This window comes from Orcinus orca, chromosome 3, assembly GCF_937001465.1.
Source record: "Orcinus orca chromosome 3, mOrcOrc1.1, whole genome shotgun sequence".
Classification (NCBI taxonomy): domain Eukaryota; kingdom Metazoa; phylum Chordata; class Mammalia; order Artiodactyla; family Delphinidae; genus Orcinus; species Orcinus orca.
The window spans coordinates 140,004,726-140,013,052 of NC_064561.1; the positions used below are offsets into that span (position 1 = coordinate 140,004,726).

At 40.9% G+C, this 8,327-nt stretch overlaps 1 non-coding gene across 1 annotated transcript; it reads right to left on the bottom strand.

The window, feature by feature from the left end:
- Positions 1-414: 414 nt before the first annotated feature.
- LOC117203438 (U6 spliceosomal RNA) lies at positions 415-521 on the bottom strand. Its single transcript, XR_004486187.1, has one exon. It is a non-coding gene; the product is annotated as a U6 spliceosomal RNA (small nuclear RNA).
- Between the last annotated feature and the right edge of the window lie 7,806 nt (positions 522-8,327).

Genomic DNA, 8,327 nt, shown 5'->3' on the forward strand with positions numbered 1-8,327 from the left:
CATTCTATCCATATGATAGATTGCATCTACTAACCCCAAACTTCCAATCCATCCCTCCCCCACCTCCTTCCCCCTTGACAACCACAGTCTGTTCTCTATGTCTGTGAGTCTGTTTCTATTTCGTAGATAAGTTCATTGGTGTCATATTTTAGATTCCACATATAAGTGACATCATATGGTATTTGTCTTTCTTTTTCTGACTTACTTCGCTTGGTATGATAATCTCTAGGTCTATCCATGTAGTTGCGGATGGCATTATTTCATTCTTTTTTTTAAGGCTGAGTAATCAAACTATGTTTTGTTTTGTTTTTTAACACACTTTAATGGAATCCAATTCTATTTAGCTTTATACTGTGCTTTTTTTTTTTTTACTTCTAATGACCATTCTCCATACCATTAGTTTTTTTTTTTTTTTTTAATATGGAACGCTTCACGAATTTGCGTGTCATCCCTGCGCAGGGGCCATGCTAATCTTCTCTCTATCGTTCCAATTTTAGTATATGTGCTGCCGAAGTGAGCACTCAAACTATGTTTTTAAAACTCACTATAGACAGATGTTTTATTTGTTTTTAATATTTGGCCATTATAAAAAAATACTGTAATGAACAAACTTATATGTAAATATTTTACCTTTGTTATGTCTGAATATTTTCTTAGAACAGATTACTAGAAATTAACCTTCTGGATCAAAGAGTGCTAGTTTTTATATACTGCCAAATTGCGCTTCTGAGGGGTAGTGCTGAGATTTAATCCCATTAATAGTGTGTATGTAGGTTTATATGTTTGTGCTATTTTCTGCACTTTCATGTAACTTTAGCCAAGTTTAAAAAAAAAGTTTGAAATCAATTTCACAGGAAAAAAAAAGTCTTTAGATCTTACATCCCTTTAATGGATGAGATTGAGCATCTACTTCATACGTTAATCTGGCTAAGCATTATTTCTCTTATAACTTATTTGGTTGTATGTATTTTACTCATAGATATTTTAATTACTTATGTATTACTGATATAGATTCTTTCTTCTTTGTGTCTTTCACAAAATGGATTACTGATATTTCCTGAATGTGACATAATTGTGAGCTTTCTGTGATATTCCCGTGAAAATAGCAAATAGTAAACCCCATGAAGTATTACAACATTTAACAGTATTTCAGGTTGAAGTTGGAAGATGTTACACTCTTTTTTTTTTTTTTTTTTTTTTTTTTGCGGTATGCGGGCCTCTCACCGTTGTGGCCTCTCCCGTTGCGGAGCACAGGCTCTGGACGCGCAGGCTCAGCGGCCATGGCTCCCGGGCCCAGCCACTCCGCGGCATGTGGGATCTTCCCAAACCGGGGCACGAACCCGTGTCCCCTGCATCGGCAGGCGGACTCTCAACCACTGCGCCACCAGGGAAGCCCAAGATGTTACACTCTTGACATTACCATTTCTAAAGAGCATACGTCTCCTTTGATATGTTTTCTTCAAAACTGACATGCACTTAGAGTGAGGGGAATCCATATTTTTTCTTAAGTCATATAAGTACTGTGAACAGTAAACTTTAACTGAACGTCTCCTTTCCTTGGCATTGCTCCATCATCCGACCTTGAACTCCAGATTTTCAGTCTCTCAACAACGAGTCTTCAGGCGCTTGACTCTGAATGCCTATGTTACCCTGAACATTTTATACCACTTTTTGAAACTCAAATATTTGTATCTCTTTTCTTCAGCTACTTTGAAAGTGGTACCATTTATCTAGAAAGATTCATAAAGTATAGGCTGTAGGCGTTTATTTAAACCTGTTTGATGACTTTAATTTCCTTGAAGCTAAAGCAAAGTCTTGCATGAGAGTATAGTATTCCAGGTTTTTACTATAATCGCATATTATAAATTAGGTAACTCTTGAAAACCTTGCTTTCCTTAAACCTACCACTTTAATCAGCCCTTTGTTCTCATGAAAAAATTCTAGAATTCCTGGAGAGCTTATTTCAAATGGATACTTTTTAACAGAGTTTTAAAATGTTAAATACTTAAAAAGTCACCTTCTCTGATACTGGTCGCATCTGCTTCTCGTTCTGCTCCGACCAGCTCTACTGACTAAGATTCCTCATTGTGAAACCAGAAACTGATGATGTCATGTCTGAGAATTTCATTGTGCAGCACTTACAATGGGAAAAAAAGTACTTTTTTTTTTCCCTTGCCCCTCTCTGAATAAAATGCTGCTCTATCTCTCACACTTGCCTAAAATAAATGTGTTCTATGCCTGATTGTAACTCGAACAAGAACTCTATAGGACTACCAGGAGCCAGTCTCTAACCCAGCAGATAACTAAGTCAGAGGCATTACATTTTAAAATTAAAATATGGGGTAGCTTCTCTCTTAAAGGAAGATTTCTGTTTTCAAAGACTGAAAAAGGCCAACTATATCCAGGAATTATTTTTGGCTAGTTTATGGACAATAAACATGAGATCGATGAGAGCATGTTTAGTTAGATTACAGTGCATTTCCTTTGGTTGTGTGCTGGATATTTCCATCAACTTAAAGCCCTAACACTTGGTTTCTCAGAAATTGGTTCTGAGACAGTCTCTTTAAGGTAGTCACTATTGGGGCTCTGTAATAACTAGGATATATGAAGCTTGTGTCATGCCCTAGCATGGCCTGCACTGGCCCACACAGCGCCTTCATGGAACTTAGAAACAACCCCTCCCCCCTCATCTGGTGAGCACAGGGCTTGACAAGCAATGGTTCCTACGTACAGGTTAAAAAGGGTGCTGCCCGCCTCTGGGCAGTTCCAGCCCATACCCAGGCCCAGGCCCAGGTCCGGAGAATGGAGTGTGGGCTGGATTTTAGTCCCCACTTGCTGCCTTAGCAAGGCATAGTTGTTCATGGTGCAACGTACACAGTCACACGTAGTGTGAAGTGCTGTATGTGGATTAACTCACTTAATTGTGAGAATGAGAACTCTATGATTTGAGAACTATTATTGGAAGCATAGTGAGCTAAAATCACTCACGTGAGCAGGAAGGGGTGGAGAGGGAGGGCTAAGGGCACAGCCTAGCTTCCTGAGAGTGCTCTGACTCAGCTGAGAACTAAGCCTGCAGGAGAAGAAAACTGTCTTCCATCAGTTCAGAAACCTTGGTATTTATTTGTATGAGACACTCCCCGGAGCCCCTGGAAGTGCCTCCCAGTTCAGGCCCAGAGTTTACAACCCTGAGAGGGAAGGAGGAGTGTTTGTGACAAACTGGGAAACTATGCCTAATAAAAGAGAAGCAACAACACTCATTAAAAGTCTCAGAAAGAGGATGGTGAGACGCTGTTCACAGGTTATTCAGGGTTGTGTCCCATGGAGCCATCTTTCCCTTTAGATATATTGATGGACGCAGACGTGGTGAGATGAAGACCTGAGGAATGCAAGCAAGTTAGGTCCTTAAATCATCCATGGACACCAAAGTTTCCCAGAATTATTTGGTGTCGTCAGGTATGATGGTGAGCTGGGGCAGAATAGGGAAGGTGTGCTGAGGACCACGCTGGGAATAGAAGGATGTCAGGTGGGCAGCCGCAGGGCCGCACAGTGCCAGTGCCACACAGGGAGAGTGGCTAGGATGAGGGTGTGGTTGTCAGAGTAAGGCGGCAAGCATGGGAGCACCAGCAGAGAAGGGTGACAAGTCCCATCCGGGAGATCATGTGATCTCACAGGTCCTGCCATAAGAGAGACACCTGCTTGGGAGTTAAGAGCTCCAGCTTTCAGACTGTTTCCCACATGCTCTGTTTGAACACCCCTTTTTCCTTCTGGAGAGTAGAAGTACAAACTGAGTGACATAGGCTGGGGTAAGTTAAAAGGACTTGTATAAGCAAGAAGAGAGGGGGCAAACATCTTCGGGGAGTGGGATTAACTCTAGCAGCTGAGACATTGCAGTGTGTTCAGGAGCCAGGCCAAGCTGCTGGGACAAAGAACTTGTCTTGTGGGACAGCAGAAGTAAAGATTGGAAGGCAGGTGTGAGCCCTATTGCAAACAGTGTGAACTTTAGAAAGGGAATTTACATTTTTGGAACATCTTTAATTTGCTGGGCAATTTAATATAATGAGTTCAATCCATTCTCACTATAACTACCATTTGTATTGTTTTTATTTATGATTGCAGTTCCCATTTTGCTGATGGGGAAAATGAATCTGAGGGAGGTTAAGTAACTTATGAGTTTAGGGGTAGATCAGAGATTTGAACCCAAATTTAACTGATTCCAAAACCCAAGCACTTTTTATTCTCCCATGCTCTCAGAATTTAACAAAGGGGTTCTTGAGAAACATGATGAAAGTAATGTCTGTGGATGTTTAGGATAACTATGGCGAGCCCAACGGACTGAGCAGAGAGCCTAAGGGCATGGAGTGTTTTAGGAAGCAATTGTAAGTAGAGCTTAGACTAGGTTTGAAGCCAAGGAAAAGAGTAGACATAAGGAGATTCCAAAAGAAAAGTTAGTGAGATTTGGCATGTGGCTGAATAAGAGTTGAAGGAAAGGGAAGAACCAGGTAGAGCAGTGAATGGAACACTGGATGGAGATTTAAGGATACTGAGCATTAGGCCTGGTTCTTGCTTGCAATGTGAACTTGCAGAAAACAGGATCTCTTTCAACTTCATGTCCTTGTCTGAAAAGTAAAGGGATTAGATTAGGTATCCTTGAAGACTTTACCCAACTCTAGAATTCTGGGCATCCCTGATTCAAAGATGACTCAAAGTTTGCACACCTGGGTTTTTGGAAGAACATCCTTTCATTGATGGAAAGGGCATCCTTTCATTAATGGAAATGCACCAATAGGGAAGATGGTCATTATGTTTTCGGATGGAAAAAGCATGTTTTCAGCCTTGTATGTGACCATCATCCCAGATGCACCCTGCTCTTCACCTGATTCCCCACCACAAAGATTCTTCCAACCTTCCCCATTTACCAACCTTCCACCTTCCAGCCACAGCCCCACATTCCGATCCCTAGCTTCCCTGTTATATGCTGGTACCACACTGAGTAATCCCCTTTAGTCTTGCAAACTGTCTATAGTTACACTATAGTCTATATTTGCCAATCATCCTACTCTTTCTTCTTAAGAGGAGAGAAAGTTAAGACCAAGGAAATCTTTCACATAAATTATTTACTGAAGAAATACTTCTGGCTTAATATAAAAAACTTTGCATCTTGGAGTCACCATCACAATAAGCTCTAGAGTTTGGGTAGACCCTTTCTCAAAATATTTGTGACTCCCTTTAACCAAGACACAATGTATGAAAATCTAAATGGGCAAAACTGATGAATCAGGGAAACCATAACCCTGCTGGAAAAAGCTTTTCAGTAGAGATTCTCCTAAATAGTGAAATTCTCTAAAGCATTTAAAATATGACTCTAATATTAAAAATGTTATTAACATGTGTGTTCTTAGGTATTTACATAAGGTGTGACATGAGGTACGCTTGCAAATGGAAAGGTAACCATTGTAATCGCATTAGTAATCAACCTGAAACAAAGTTTGGGGAAAGTAGGCTACAACTAATGTTCCAAGATTTTTGCTGACTCAAAAGGCAACAGGAAATATGGTAATAAACTTTTCCCTAGCCTGTAGTTCAGATGAGATTTGCAAAAAAACCAGAGTGTTGGTCGTCAAAATGAATTCTTAAGACATTTCTTGATGAAGACATTTTCTCCAATGATACAGGTTACATTTCAAACAAAAGAGCCTAAATTTCCACCATATTCTTGCAAAGCAGGGCTGCAAGGCAGGGTTGTACCCTTCAGTTAGACTGAGTAGACCATTGGTTTTTCATAGTTTCTTCATTAGAAACTTCTAGGTTAAGAAATTTTGATTCCAAGAATATGGGTTAAAATACAAAAAATACAAAATCTGGATAATGAAACACAGATCTGGCATCAATTCCTGCCTCTATCACTTAGTACATTTCAAGTTTAGGCCATTCACATAATCGTTCTTTCGCCCCTCTTAGCTTCAAAAATTTGCCTCTGGTGAGACCTTCCTATAACGAAGCCCAGCAGAATTATTTGATTTTCAAATGGATGAATCAATATCACCTAATTGTCATGGAATCATAGAGCTGGAGATGAATGTCTAAGAAACTCTTTTACACCGTGTAAGTGACTGATCCCAAAGAGGCAAAAGAATGTACCCAAGGTCACACAATTTTAATGGCGAAGCGGAGACCGGGGCTTCAAACTGTATTCCAACGATGCATGAGCACATGAGCTGGTGAAGGGCAGAGGAACTCTGCAGAGTGCTAGGTCACTGTCAACGCTTAGAAGTCTTAAGTAACTGTAACAAAAATAACACAAGAGGGCTCCCCTGGTGGCGCAGTGGTTGGGAGTCCGCCTGCTGATGCGGGGGACGTGGGATAATGCCCCGGTCCGGGAAGATCCCACATGCCGCGGAGCGGCTGGGCCCGTGAGCCATGGCCGCTGAGCCTGCGCGTCCAGCGCCTGTGCTCCGCAACGGGAGAGGCCACAACAGTGAGAGGCCCACACACCGCAAAAAATAAAAAAAATAATAATGGAAGCGGCAGAGGGGGAGGGAGGACTGGAACTTCTGAAATTGAGATAGGTTGCCATCACCTAAGCCAAGCTCAGGAGAAGGGTTAACAGATGCAAACTTCCATCCTGGCAGCTTACAAAGATGCTCTTCTTGGGATCCACTCAGGAGGGGGTCCTTTGGTGGGTTTGAGTACTTTGCATATTATAGCAATTATCTTCTTTACTTAGGGATTAAAGCAGATGCTTTATCTTGAATCTTTCTGGTAGAAGGGGAAATAGCAAGATTCCAGGACAGTAGTATTGAATAACTTTTTTTTTCCTGACATATCCACACCCACAGCTGCCATTCTCACCTCAGTCGTTGAGTTACTTTATTGTTGCCTCCTGCACATGCTTTTGTTGGCAGCAGAGAAAGAAGAGAAAGGAGCAGGGAGGGAAACAGAGGAAGAAGGGAGAACGACGGAAGAGACGGTTCTTTCCCCGCTACAGGCATTTTCTTATTTCCTCACTGAAGTCAGCGATCGCTTGCACAGGCAGGCAAAGATGAAGCTCCCTGGCAAGCGAGAGCCCTTACGCTTGCCAAAGTCAGTCCTTGAGGACCTTAACTAGTTTCCTCTTCCTTGCTTTAAAGAAACCAGCCCCAGGAAACCTTTATTTCTAAGAGTTTTCAAAAGCTCTTCTCCCAGGTTCTGTGTTTCACGTGGGCTGGTGGAACCATCTCTCCATGGCAGGTTCCCCATTATAAATTGATTACAAGTTTTCATCCAGAATTAGATTTACCAAGCTGGAAATGCCCATTTTTTCCCTCTTGCTGTTTGCCAAGGGCCAGCCATTGCCTTCGATAGTGCCCTGGGTTTAATAGCCTTACCTGACGTCTTCTAAACTATGTGCTGCTGAAACGGTCGGACTTCTGTTCATAAAACCGTATGGAATTCACGTTTTAAAAAGGCTGTTCCCTGAAGCAGATAATCATCTTTCCAGTAAAACATTGTGTCAAGCTACAAAGTGATGATTACCTTTGGGTGGGGCTTTGGTAATTCTAGTTGGCAGATAGTTTGTTCTCTGTCAGAATGATTGGACATGCGAAGCCTTATTTTCCCCAGCAAATGAATTATTCAAACTTGTTCAAGTAATTAAAAACTAAACAAAGGAAAGTAAAATGTGACATTTTCTAATGTGGTGAATCATACTGTATTTGCACCTTCTCGTGCCAAACCCAGGCAGCCACATGTTTGCAATCCTACAATAATTGCAGATATTTTCATGTGAATGGTGGTTGTCTTTGAGACATCACTAAATGAAAGACACACAAAAGAATATATGCCATAAAAACTCACACACTACCTAGTTCTACATTTTGACATTTGTAACCCAGCCCTTAGGTTTTAGGAGAAGAAAAGCTCTCTGCTTATCAGATTCACACTATTTTAAATTTTTGATGTTGAACATCAAGTTCAATTAGTGGTTTATATCAGCCCAATGAAAAACTTTAAAGATGTACATGTGTTAAATAAGAAACATGCTGATGCAATTAAATCACAAATTAATACAGGCTTTTTTGGGGGGATGGAGCTGGGGGCAGGTAGAAAGTGAGAAACATTTCCCAGGTTTATGAACTTAAAAGATTTCAGGTAGGTGTGTGTATTTTTTCCTTTCACAAAACATGTTTTTAAGGGTTCTACATCTATATATTTATACATTAGAATTGTATCCATGTTACACACATCCTTTCCACTTGAGATCTGAGCATTAAGATATTTGATTCATTTCACAATAACTCATGTCCTGGCATGTCTTTTTACTCAGGTACAGTTTTACAGTGAGATCTACT